At 38.0% G+C, this 14016-nt stretch overlaps 1 pseudogene; it reads right to left on the bottom strand.

Annotated features, from left to right (window-relative positions):
- Positions 1–2020, bottom strand: part of LOC148736371 (uncharacterized) — a 3665-nt pseudogene extending 1645 nt beyond the window's left edge.
- Between the last annotated feature and the right edge of the window lie 11996 nt (positions 2021–14016).

Raw genomic sequence — 14016 nt, 5'->3', positions numbered from 1 at the left:
GTTTCAGTGGAGAAATTCTTCCGGAGGCCAGATTGACAGAACGACAAGGGATTGTTAGCGTTTAAATAACTAAACAATTGATGATATTCGACTTTCTCGGCGATTTTGGAAATTACTGGGAGAATAGAAAAGGGACGATAGTTATCTATTTCTTCTCTGTTACCGGACTTGAATAACGGAACAACTCTTGAAGTCTTCCAGTCGTCCGGCACCACTCCAGATGAAAAGGAAAGGTTAATTATGTGAGTCAGACACTCCGAAATAACCGGGGCTCCGTCCCTTAAAAGCAAGCGTGCAGGAATTTTATCCAATCCAGTAGCTTTGTTCACTTTTATATAGCTTTCTCAAAAAATTGTAAACAACATTTGGTCTTACTAAACTTATCTCGAAGTTTTCGTTTGTAAAAGTAACTTCAGTGTTCTGCAAAGGTGACTGCTGTCGTTGGCAAGATATCTTGGACGATCTTTGAGATAATTTGTCATTGATGGTCTTGACAATTGAGGTGAAGAAGTCATTAAAACTTTCAGCTATGGCATTCTCGTCTGTCTTGAGACCACCATCGACTTTGATTGGAGACATAGATTGTTTTAATTCCTTGTCATTAGGAAGCACTCTCTTCACAGCTCTCCAGAAAGATTTTGAGTCATGAATGTTTTCCTGAATAAGGTTCCGGTTGCAATTGGCTTTGGCGGAGCGCACTTTGTTGTTCACTGCGTTTCTTGATCTTCTGTAGGCACTCCAATCTACCTCTTTATTTGTCCGTCGCGCCTTATTCAGAAAACAATCTCTTTGTTGTATTGATTTCTTAAGTTTCATGTGTTAACCAAGGGTAGTTAACATCCATAACTTTCTTTTTTATCAAAGGGGCGTGTCGATCACACTGCTATTTTAAAATGTCATTAAAGAGATCCAAGGTATCGTTTACGTCGGAGGCGTGTTGGACAGGGTCCCAGTTGATTTGGCTCAAGCTCTCACAAAATTCTTCAGGCGAGTAATTTCTATAGTCTCGGCATTCGATTATTTTGGGTACATATTTCAAAGCATTTATTTTCCTAACGCACAAAACAATGTCATGGTCACTTAAACTAAGAGGGACCACTGCCTGCTTGACAATATTGCGCGGATTATTTGTCACAATCAAGTCGATGTTATCACGATCAAGTTTAGTTATCCTTGTTGGACAGTCAATCAGTTGCAAGAAATTGTGAAGGCGAAACATGCCTTTTAGGGCCTTCAAATATGCGGAAAATATGCGAGCCTTGAAAATATGCGGAGACTTTTGGAAAGGGCTGGATATGAAGGTCAGTAATACCGTCGTGAATTACGCATTGGTATACGAGATAATAATGATGCAAAGGTGACAAGAAACTGACAATGTACTCGTCAGTTTTCTTTCCCTCAGACCGGCTGCACCATGATTTTAAGGATGGCGACTTCAATGAAGTTTGATATAAATGGAAATGTAACATACACAAATGACAACAAGGAGAAGGAAATGAGAAGAATTAACCCAAATGCCTCTAAACGGCCAATCGGTTAGTCCTTCTATTGCACCCTTGCATATTGTTGACAAATAAATAAAAGCTATAATCACTCCATAAACCCATTTCTTGATAAATCGATGCTTCAAAGAGTGATATGTTGCATGTGCTCATTCCAATGAAATGAAAGTGAGATTAGCAAGAGATGCAAAGAAGAAAAAAGAACGCATTGCTAAGCATATTCTGAAATAAGTTATATCATAATTCTTCAGCTCTCCGTAGCACCAAACTATGTGGAAATGAATCTGCATCGACCCCGATACTGCTCCTACCAAAGAGTCAACTATGGCCAGATGGATGATCAAGTACTTACTCTTGCATTGTAGCTGGCGCTGCTTTACAAATACAGTAATGGTGAGGATGTTAAGGATGGCTATGGCCAGACATTCAGTGCTGAGCACAAGAAACCATGAAATACAGGTAGAAGATGGAAGCGACCACTGGTACACTTGAGAAGTGTTGCTGGAATTGGTAGCCATTGAGTTTCACTGGAGTTGGTTTACCGAGAACCTAATAATCTAAACACGAATGACAGTGTAATAGTTTACATAAAGTAACAAAATTAAGCCAGAAAAAAAGACTGACTACTGTTCATGATCTTTCAAATTGTCGGACTGTTGAGTTATGCCATAGTAGGAATCGGCGAAATTTGTTCGATCTAATCTGACAAGTAATGCCGCGCATGATCACCCCTTGCCTTCCGCGAGTGAAAAAAACGAACGTGAAGAGAACATCACAACTCGTGTAAAATTTCTGTGCTTTTTTTCTCATCCTCACAACGACAAAACCCGTTCAAGTATGTGGACACCGATATCAATACAGGATATCTGTTTAATACAGGTTGTGGTAAACAAAAATAAACGTTTCACTCTTTTATAACCTTGCTCGTAGTTATTATTGCCGTGGATCATCCATAAAATAATTTTTTCTAGTCTCATTCCTCTCGAGCACGCCTGTGACGGCGAATACGGTTAGAGAGAAAATAGGTGTATTTCGCCTTCGTCATTTTGTGGCTTAACTGAACTTTCTCGACATCGAGGGGAATTTAGGTCTTTTAAGCCGTATGCTGAAATTTGCTAGGGTGAATTTAATACGATTTTAGAACAGTACAGCATTCCTAATAGGCTAGTTTCGAATTCTTCTTGCGAGAAAGTCTGATAACTAGTTTCTAGCACCAAGTCGAGGCTGAGGGGAATAGGAGTTGTATAACAAGTCCCAACAACGCTGGCCTCTTCGCTAATATGAAAGTATCTGAGCTTCAAAAGTTTTTAAAGGGAGGAGATATTCAAATTTCTTTTTACGGTAAGAGTAGGAGAAGGAAAGAACTACTGGAGGTATGTTAGAATGCTGCGGAAATAAAGGTTCAAAAATTGAAGAGGAATCAATGACATTTGGGGCATTGCAATTGAAGAGGACATTTACCAGGCCATTTACATTGTATGGTTGTTCCATTTTTCGACTATTGTAGCCCAGTATGGAAAATGCCAATCTGAGAGACTCCAGAAGCTACAAAATAGGGTTGCTCGTATAACAACCTATTTTGATAATAACCTATTCTGATAATAACCTCTTCTGATAATAACCTATTCTGATAATAACCTTTTCTGATAATAACCTATTCTGATTATATGACGCCGTCGTCTTGTTTATTACATGACCTTGGCTGGGATAGACTTGAAGAAAGGCGTACTAAACAGCTAGTGATTGCTATTTATAAGGGGTCAATAATCACTTTCAACTTCGCCTTCATAATCTTTTTCAAACAATATCGCGAGTCTCAAGCTATAATAAGAGGGACTCGGCTCATAATCTCTTTACTCCCAGACCACTTTCTGAAGCCGGAAAACGTAGCCTGCACTATCGAGATGCTACACTATGGAACAGCCTCTCAACTACTAGCAAAACCCAGACCACTGTTGCTGTTTTCAAAGAATCCCCGCTGACATGGCAATTGCTTTTTGTCATAATCTTGACGATCTATCTATTTTAGGATTCAGTAATAGCTCTTATTGTATGACAAGTTGTAGTATTAGTTTTTAGTTTTAGCATTGCTGTTGGTTTATAGTATTGGAACATTAGTATTAGCATAAGTTGTATAAAGCTTTTGACAGCCTTAATCATAACCTGTTATTAAGAAAAGATGCCGTGATGTTATTGGCTGTAAGACTCTTACAGCCAATAACATCTCGGCAAAACCAACCGATCATTTCACACGAACTGAAATAAGAACATTCTACTGACAACAATCATTCACTTGACTCTGATGATGACCTCCGCACAGGTTGTCGAAACGTCAGTCACTACCACCGACAACAGTCCTTCTCAGGACTACACTCACCCGGACGATCAGACTACACCTTCACAAATTACCTTTTATCATATCATCCAGTTGTTTGAGGTCGATGTCCGTTTGACAAGAAACGGACACACATTCTTTTTCTTTGAATACTTTCACTTCATAAATTTTGTAATTGCGTGACATTGCGTTACAGTTGGGCTACCTTTCGCACAAGGTCACTCCGATCTCCTTTCAAAATAAGCGCGTATTCCCCTCAGCCTCGAGTTGGTGCTGATAATTAGTTACCAGACTTTCTCACACAAACAATTCGAAACTAGCCTATTGAACTACGAGAAAATCTATTGTTAAACTTCAAGGGGTTTGTGCTAAATTAGAGGACTCAATTACTGGTACATGCGTGCAACTTACTAAGGTTGACTAAAACCATCCCATGGGTAAAATGATATTTACTCAAACATGACTCAAAGGAGAGAAATTAACAAGCGCACAAATTTGTCTGTTTTAATTTAGGAATTGAAATATATGAATAGGGTTTGTTTAGGTTCTGTTTGAGAATCGCTTGATTTTTCAGTTACCAGCTGTTTCGTACCTACGATCGTTTCGCACCTAGTTATCTCGTACCCAGCTGGGTCGATTCGTACACAGTCAGTTGAATCGTTTCGTACCCATACCAATATACTGGTATATTGAAGGTAAGAATAGAATAAACGAATCAGCAAAAATAATCAAATTTATTATTGTTAATGCCAAAGAGAATCGCAATTACACTAAATTTCTTTCTTTTTTTTTTCTAAAGTGTAATTGATACATTGTTCTGTAAGTAAAATAAGAAAGAGAGCAAGTTTTGAGCTCAGCAAAGAAAGAAAGAAATATGTTAAAAATATCAGACCTAACTTGTGCTATGCAATAATTTAGCGTTTTTGTTAAGAAGGTGACAAGCACAGACAGCAGGATTTTGCTTGTATCTTACTTGCCTACTCTACTTACTTGTCGTACATAACAATCGACATCTGCATTTCGGGTGAATGCAATTTGGGATTTTGCTTGTATCTTACTTGCCTACTCTACTTACTTGTCGTACATAACAATCGAAATCTGCATTTCGGGTGAATGCAATTTGGGATGGATACGAACCCGATCGGACTGGTACTAAGCCTTGTGTTTCTCTTTGTTTTGTAATGTGTCTTAACTTGGGGTTTTTCATTCAAGTCAGGATAAACACAGATCACGTTTAACGACAAAGAAAAATTTTAATGGCGATAATGAAAATTACAGCTGTACAGAATATTTTAATCCGGCGCTTAACCATGTTGTAGATTGCATTTGCATTTTCGGATCACAGCTATTGCAGAAGTGTGGGACTGAATTATAGATTACGAAGTGGATATTCGGCTGGATTTCGTTGGTCCTGGGGCTTCCTGCAGAATACCATTTTTGATATACCTGCCCTAAATTCTGGCATCCTTCCCACATAGAGTATAGGATTAATTAGTGAATTGGCTAAGAAGAATGCTACTATTGTGATGGAAATTTGAAAAAATGTGGACGATTTTGGAATGATCAGGATTTGAAATGTAATTATAATTTCCCAAATAGTTATTGGTAGAAAAGTTATTAATGATGCAGAGGTAACAAAAGATAAAGTGCTCGTCAGTCTTCTTTCCCTAAGAACGGCTCCACTATGGTGTTGAGGATGGCAGTTAACGTTACGATGAACTTTGATATAAATGGAAATATAACATACACAGATGACAAGAAGAAGAATCACATTTTGTATGAGTTATCAAATGGTGAAAAATGAATATGTTTAAAGTCTTAGAGTGTAAGTCATTGCCAAAACAAGTAAACGTCCTCTTGTTAACTACTCACAGAAATTGGGCAAAATTCAAATAAATGCAGCTTGACTAAATTCCTCGAAACACATAACCTCTAAATTTTAATGAGAAATTGCAAGCGACGACATGAAAATAATTGAGATTCGCATCAGACTAAATGGTGCTAACATGACTAAATAATTCGCGACTTTGCTGATTCTGCGTTCAAACGAATAGGATTGGCTAACTCCAGCACCCTCTCTCGCAGGAAGCAAGTTGTTAGCGCGGCCTCTATCTTTGTTGCTGTTGGGTGAGATGCAGCATACATTTCCAATACCTTGGATGACTCGTTTAATGTATTCACGAGTCGTGCCACCTGTATAGGTGGTCTAATATTTATTTATTTATTTATTTACTACAATTTCATGGCTCAGTTAAAACAAATAAAATTCTAAAGTACAAGCGAAAAAGAGAAGAAACGCCATATGGGTAATCCGTAAAGGAGTCCAGGACCCCATATGAAAACAGATCACCAAAGTTAAATAGGCTAAAAATATATTACATATGTTTTAAACTAGAAACAATTATTATAAAATTCCACGGAATATATTAATTAGAGATATCATCCACTAAATACTTTTTGACACTTGCCTTAAAACTATTTGCACTTGCTGCTCTACGAGTACCAAACAGCAAAAGATTCCAGGAATCAACTATCCTGTGAAAAAAACTATATTTGAGAGGATTTTTTCTCGCGTATTTCCTCTTTAAAGATAAATTATCATATTTCCTAAATGAATAATGGTCAGCATCCGAATAAAAATCAACATAAGAGTCAATATTAATGTCAATAATTCCGTTGAGGGCTTTATATAAAAATATAACGTCAGCTAAAAATCTTCTATTTTCTAATGACATCAAATTTTATTTCTTTAGGCGAGCCTCATAATTGTCCTCAGTCTTTAGTATGAATTTGGTTGCTCTTTTTTGTACTTTTTCAAGCCTTTCTATGTTCTTTTTGGTGTAGGGTGACCATACCACAGAGCAGTATTCAACATTTGATCGTACCAATGCGCAGTAGAGAGTTCTCAGTGTGTTTGAGTCATTCAGTCCTCTGCGTGTTCTTTTGATTAGCCTTAGCATTCTGTTTGCTTTGGACACAATAATATCAATATGCGAATTCCAATTCAAGTGTTCAGTAGTTGTTACCCCAAGTCTATGAAATCTTTAACTTCTTACAAGATGAGAAAAAAAAAATTAACTTTAATAGCTAACACAATTACTGGTAACCCAGTAGTTTACATTGTGGGCTATAAACAAATAATTCTAATTGAACATAACATTGTTAAGAATCCCAACTGGCCGGAGGCAAACCAGTTGGCTATTTACAAGCATGTCCGAGGATTTGAATTCGGAGCCACCTGAAACAAATTCAGGTAGTGGTCAGGGAGGGACTCGAACCCGGGAGCGACGGATTGCGAGTCCGACACGCTGACCACTCGGCCACGCTGCCTCCGTTTAAAGGTGGAATTGTCCAAGGAAAAATCAGAGACAGAAGGTTGTTTTCTCTTTGTTATTCTCATGATTTTACATTTTTTGACATTAAAGTCCATAGAATTGCGAATACCCCACTGATAAAGATTATCTAGATCCTGTTGAAACAAACATTGATCACTAGCATCATCAATGATTCGTCAACATTTGCAGTGGTCAGCGTCTAGCGCTATAGCATTTCCAGGGAGAACTGCGTCGGGCAAGTCACTTATAAATATTACACAAGACGATCGGTGAATCTCATTAAAACTTTGGTCATGACGGTTAAACGATCCTTTCGTTCAGCAGTCCGTTATAGAATGTTTAGGCGTTTCCTTACACCTTCCATTCCATCCCTATGAAGGTAGACCCTCTGGAGCTCAAATGAAAAGGGTAAAAAAGTAATTAAGCCGAAGAATAATCAATTCGGAAAGTAACGGAAATTTAAGGCCCTAAAGCAACGGAATTAGCTTTGGAGTAACGGAAAATGCGATTTTCAAAAGGGATAGGGCTTATGGCTGGGAAAATCAAAACAGAACTTACTAACTTCAAGTAAGGCTTTCCGACATTTGGGCCATTATTTGGACCGGTAATCATTTTGATAAATTGTTTTTACCACGATATCTACGTCAAATAAAACGATTCATTCAGTGCGTGAAAAATAATCAATTGGGGTGAATTGTGGAAATTTAGAAACTAGTTTCTGTAAGAATCAAACATCTTGGGAAATAAAAATTTGTAACCCCCTGGACCCGCTTCAAATTTTGTAGGCAGCTAGGCACTCAGGGAGAATGCACAAAAATGCCTTTATTAAGGTTGCAGTACTCCTGTTGCCATGGCAACCACGGTTGCTCGTTCGCGGCCTGGGGCCTCATTCTCTTTCAAAAAATTGCCAAAAAAGTGTAAAATATTTAGTGTTTAAGTGAAATCCTACGTCGAGATCCCTAAATTTAAATAGTTTTCCGGCGAAATACATAATGGTTAAGTTGAGTGAATTAATAAGTTAAGACATCAAAGGACCTCCTACGTCTCAGCTGTAGACATTGTTCTCGCCTTCTTTTCCGCAAATACTTTTTTAAAAATAGTCTTGAATGGGCATTTTGGCTGGAGGGACTGAATATCTTTTCAAAGTAGATCTTGCAGTTATGCTTTAGATTCCGTTATTCTGCTTTTTTCGAAATCGTAAGCCATGGAAACATCAATAGAATCTGATTAAAAATGTTTGAATCCTTTCACACTCCATTTACTTCTTGCTTCCTTCGATGATTTGAATTTCAGCCTTTTTTTCTACATTAGATGGATTGCAATTAAAACCTTATATTCTTCTTAATTTATTCTGGTGACGACTCAAACGCTTTGGAAACCTAGATCATCAAGCAAAAATAAGGACTAGATGATTTTCTGACATTTTTTTAAGGATAGAACATTTTTCCCCAAATGTTAAAGTAATGGCACCCAGACACCCTCCAATAACACTAGCAGCAATATAGGGCCAGGCGGAAATTTAGGCCAAACTCTATCGGCGGAGATGAATTCTAAATCTAAAGCCATAACCCGTTCTAGTGTGAAAAACCACTTGTTATTTCCAATCGTACTCCCACAGTTCACAATGCAAGGTCCCCATGAATTTAATTACCAGGCACAGGCCCAGTTACCGCCCCGAAGAAGAGATCAACTACGGCCAGATAGATTATTAAGTAGGTGCTCATCCTCTGAAGTTAGCACTGCTTCACAAATACAATAATGGTGATGATATTAAGCATGAAAATGGCCAAACATTCCATGCAGAACCACGACAAGCCATGGTATGCAGTGGGAAGAAGGATCAGGCATCCATTCTTCGATGTTCGTTTTATTACAAGTAATGTTGCCTGTACTGAGAGCTGTCGAGTATCCAGTGAATTTTTTTTACTTCACTAAACGACCTATTAATACAGAGAATTTGTTTTTAATTTTCAGTAAATGATACGATGTTACCTAGGTTGGCATATTTTTGTGATACTAGGGGATTTTTTCTAACCGATCTAGTAGCCATATGCAGACAAATACAATAACGATGGAGGCAATGATATTTCCTAATTATACAGCTCACTTACGTAAGACTTTTTGGGAGATCGCGGACAGATCTGAATAAACTCCATTGGATTAATTTTTAGGACTGCAGTTCAGCGACAGGCACAGAAGCATGAGGTGTTTCGTCCGATTTAGATGTCGCTAAGGTAGTTGCATCATATGAACGTCTGTGAAAAAAATACTTGCGCAATGTCTTGAGCAAAAACTTTTGGAAAAGTAGTTGCTTGTTGATAATGATTTTGTGCAGCTCTTGAGTTGCATTTCGGTTGCGAACATTGCAGCTTCATCATTTCTGTAAAATCTCTTTGATAGAACAAGACTTACCTGACCACGCTTTCACTCTCCTTGTCAATTGAACAATTTTCGAAGGCTGTATGTCAAATGACTTCCTTTGTTTACACCACAACGTTATAGTTCGAGTGGTTATTACTGCAAGATGAATTGCAAAGTACTCAATCGAAGAAAAAATTATGAAAAAGCCTAATTAAACTGAGAAACTAACTGCAAGAAGGAACACTACAGTTATATTCGCAGCCACTCAAACCAGTTTGTATAAATACAAGGCAAGCTGTCATCAGGGAAGACGTGGGGCTCGTCAGCATTAGGTGAAGGAAATAAATCAGTCGGAAACTTTATTCTACCATCACGAATATGATAGATTATAAAGAAAACCCGAAATCAATCGAGCTTATCGCCTGATGAAGACTAGCAGCATGCAGTCGAAACGTCGCGATCCACATCATAAGTGACTATATCGTGAGATAAGAGGTAATACAGGGATGACGCAGAAGTGAGAGCACTCGCCCCCCACACCTGTGGCCCGGTTTCGATTCCCGGACCTATCGTCACGTGTGGGTTGAGTTTGTTTTTGGTTCTCGTCCTTGCTCCGAGGGTTTTTCTCCGGGTTCTCCGATTTTCCTCCTTCCGCGAAAACCAACATTCCAAATTCCAATTCGATCTGGAAACAGTGGACAAGGAAGAGCCACCATTGCTAAATTATTTATTTATTTACTTTACCACGATGAATAAGCGCAAACTTTTTTACGAAATTAAATCTTAAGAAACTGGTCTGTATTTTACAAATAATGCAGGCTGTGTCAGTGGCAAAAACAAGAGCAGGAGGTAGTTAGTCCTGTGTAGGTGTCGCTATCCGTCAAAGGTAGTTGCATTGACATGTATATTGCTTCTTGAAAGAATAACCATAAGCACAATGGTTTGTTCTCATTTCCAATCTCAAAGTCTTGAATCAGTACTTGTCTGAGACTGGAAAGGCGTAGCTATGTGATAATTATCTCAACTTCATCAATTCCCTGGAATACTTTTGATAAAATAAAAACTTACCTGACCGCGTATTGTAGTATCACCACGATACTCTGTTATCACTGTGCTTGCTAATTGATTAACTGTCGATGGTTATATCGTGAATAATTTCCTGAATGAAAACTGAATTAAAAAACACCAAACAAGCAAAAAGAGTTGGAGAAAACATAATCAAACAAACCTCAAGACCGGAGAGAGCAGTCGAATTCCGAGTTAGATAAACCAATCTAGTAAACGCAAGAAAAGTTTTCAGAATAAAGGTAAAGCACGAGGGTTTCCTGAAAGCGATGGCCTATGTGAAGTTAAGCAGCCGGTCGAGAACTTCTTAAACAGTTCTCCAGACAATCCATCACAGTATAGGGAAACTTTGTAAATTGACACATGGCAGGTTTTCAGGAAAAGATAAATTACTACCGACTTGAAAAGGATACACATTTTTATACAATCAACGGTGTCTCCGAGGACAGGTTCAAAGACATTTGATATCTAAATACCCTTTGGTTGGTTAAATTCATGATAAAAAAAAAAAAAAACTCAATTTTTGAAATAATCGACTTCAAGTGAAAATAATAGTGTTTATTGACAGAGCGGTCTATTTCTATTGATTACTGAGGAAAGAAAGTGAGGTGGATATTTAAACTTCTTCAATACAGGTGCAAAATGGAGTCTTGTTCCTTTCCAAAACTTTTTTTAAGGACGTTGCACATAGCTGCACGTGGATACAAATTGTATCTTAGAGTGTTTAAAATATCTTTCACTTGTGAGAGAGACGGATGTGATAAACATTTCTCAGGATGAGATAAACTTAGGAGTTATACGAAAATATTTCGCGCTACAAAATTTTGTTCTGTTGTAATGTAAACCACTTCCACCCCTAGGAGTGATAAGCATCTAATTTTTCCCATCAGTGTCACCCTTAACCAAACATTAAGGTCACGAGAATAAAGGAAATTATCTTATACTCAAAAAGCTCTTGATTGTAAGGCAAATTCTCTTTGTCAACACCACGGGAAATGTGTCGAGAACAGTTCATAACATAATGAAGATATGAATATTTATATCCACGTGCAGCCCTGCGACATCCTCTGTATTCTTTACGTAAGTTTACTTTAGGGGTTTTTCTACTAGCATTGCAAAGGGGAAGTATTTTTCCAACTCCTAGAGCAAACTAGTCTCAGTTTTTCGCTGTTAATACTCTTCCTACGACAAGTTCTGATAATTAGGTATTTGTTTATTCGAAGAGTTGAACTAGTAGATTTAGGGCAAATTTGCGAACAAACACAACACAAAAAAGGAAAGAAGAGAGTTATGTACGGGTAAAATTTTTCATTTATTGGGCAAACTTCTCGTTTCCTTAGCCGGAATTCGAGGTATTGACGTTTTACTATAGTAAATGTAAGAAGCAAATCCAAGGGAAAACAATTTCGGTTTGATGTAGCGCAAGACTTGAATAAGCAAGGGCTCTAGTGTGAAAGGCACGGAAGTCTTCAGCTGGGGAAGGTGTCCAGAAGAAAATTTATTCCTCTTCCGAACAAGTGTGATTCAGTCTTCGATCGCGAGAAAGCAAAGACGAAAACCGATAAGAGCGCAGCTGTAGAGGAAGGGCAAAGAATGAACAAATAAAAATTAAGGTGACAAGAACTGTCTACTTTTGACCATTTATTCAAATATATGAGATAATTCGCGAAAATGGATATCGTTATGTCAGCCCCCTAAACTATCAATCACTAAGCCGACCATAATAACATTAACATTTCACTAAACAAAAAAAAGTTTACTAAGAGACTGGTTACTGTTTACGTTTTACTAAACAGGTGCGACGAAACTTGCTGAAACCAAATTTCAGTACTAGTTGTGAAATTTCTTTTTTTAATCTACGTTGCATTTTTGCAAATCCTCTATGGCTATGTTTTCTTTTGCTACTTGGCGAATTGTCTACATGTAAATTAGAGTTAACATGTACGGCGGGTGAGGCACCTACAGCGGAGAGCTTCTGGAGTAACTTATGATGGCAAATACTGTCGAAAGCTTTTGAGAGGTCGAGTAAGACTAATGCGCTGATTTCCTTTTTGTCCATTGACTCTAAAATTAGATCGGTACTATAAATATTTAAGGTCTCAGTTGAATGGAATGACCTATTGCCGCTTTGATGGAATGACAAACGCTTACGTGACGTTAGGTAGGTGATAAATTGTTCTAGAACAATTTTCTCACATATTTTAGACATAACATTAAGTAGTGACAATGGCCGATTGTTCAGAGGTTTTTCGTGATCTCCCTCTTTTAAGAGTGGGATGACCTCAGCGATCTTCCAGTCTGATGGAAAAGTAGAGGTACCAAGTGAGCAGTTGATTATCTCAGTAATAGGCCCAAGTATTACTTGTAGGGCGTCTTTGAAAACTCTAGCTTTGCTTTTGTCGGGTCCTGGTGCTCTGTTTAATGGTAAGGACAAGATGACACGCCTCACATTTTCGATGCTCACGGGAGTGAACTCGAAGCAATCATCGGAAGATGATATAGGATCTGGTGTAAATGAGTTTGAAGAGAGATATTATTTCCTAATGCCAGCTTTGCGGCAGCCTCAGCCGTGCGACTTCCTACAGATGAAAAATGTGAATTAAACTCATTTGCCACGTTTTTGAGGTCTTTAGAGTAGACAAGTTTCTCTTGTGTTTTCGATGGAACAATGCTGTTGATCACTTTCCAAAGGGATCTCGAATTATTCATATTGTTTTGGACTTCTTGATATGTGAGATGTTTTTCAGCTTCAAAGAGAGTTTTTTTTCACAATATTGCGGGAATTTTTGTATTCTGCCCAGTCGAATTCATTGCGCGTTGAGAGAAAGCGACGATGAAGACGGTTTCTTATTTTCATAAGATCCTTGATCTCTTCGGTGACAAATGGGCATGGGCGGCTGCGAATCTTGGCTGTCTTTACCGGAGCGCGTGCATCACGTACTTGGCGAAAAGCGTTACTAAAAATGTCTAACTTGCTGTTTACATCAGGTGCAGCAAAAACTGAAAGTGGGAGTCAGAATGAGACGCCAAGTCGAAGATGAAATTTTCGGGATCAAAGTTGTTAGAGCTGCGCACTGTTATATAATGAGGAAAGATCTTGGGCCGAGATTTCAGTTTCAGCACAACGTAAACTGGAAGATGGTCACTAATTGGAAAATTAATGACACCACTCTTACGAACATAGGAGGGGTCTGAATACAAGGGATAAATACATATTGAGATGGATACGATTCAACTGAAATAAAAACTGGGTTCGAAACGATAGAATAGCGCTTTTTCCACCGATTTGCTGTTTATCATTTATATTAATAATAATATTAGAGTGCCCAATCCGTATAGTGCCTCTAGTTTATTTGTTCTGTAATGTGTCATAACTTAAGGTTTTTCGTTCAAGTCGACAGACTAAATAAAAGCCATG

The sequence above is a fragment of the Stylophora pistillata genome, chromosome 3, assembly GCF_964205215.1.
Source record: "Stylophora pistillata chromosome 3, jaStyPist1.2, whole genome shotgun sequence".
Classification (NCBI taxonomy): Eukaryota; Metazoa; Cnidaria; class Anthozoa; order Scleractinia; family Pocilloporidae; genus Stylophora; species Stylophora pistillata.
This window is presented reverse-complemented; position numbering and strand designations above follow the sequence as displayed.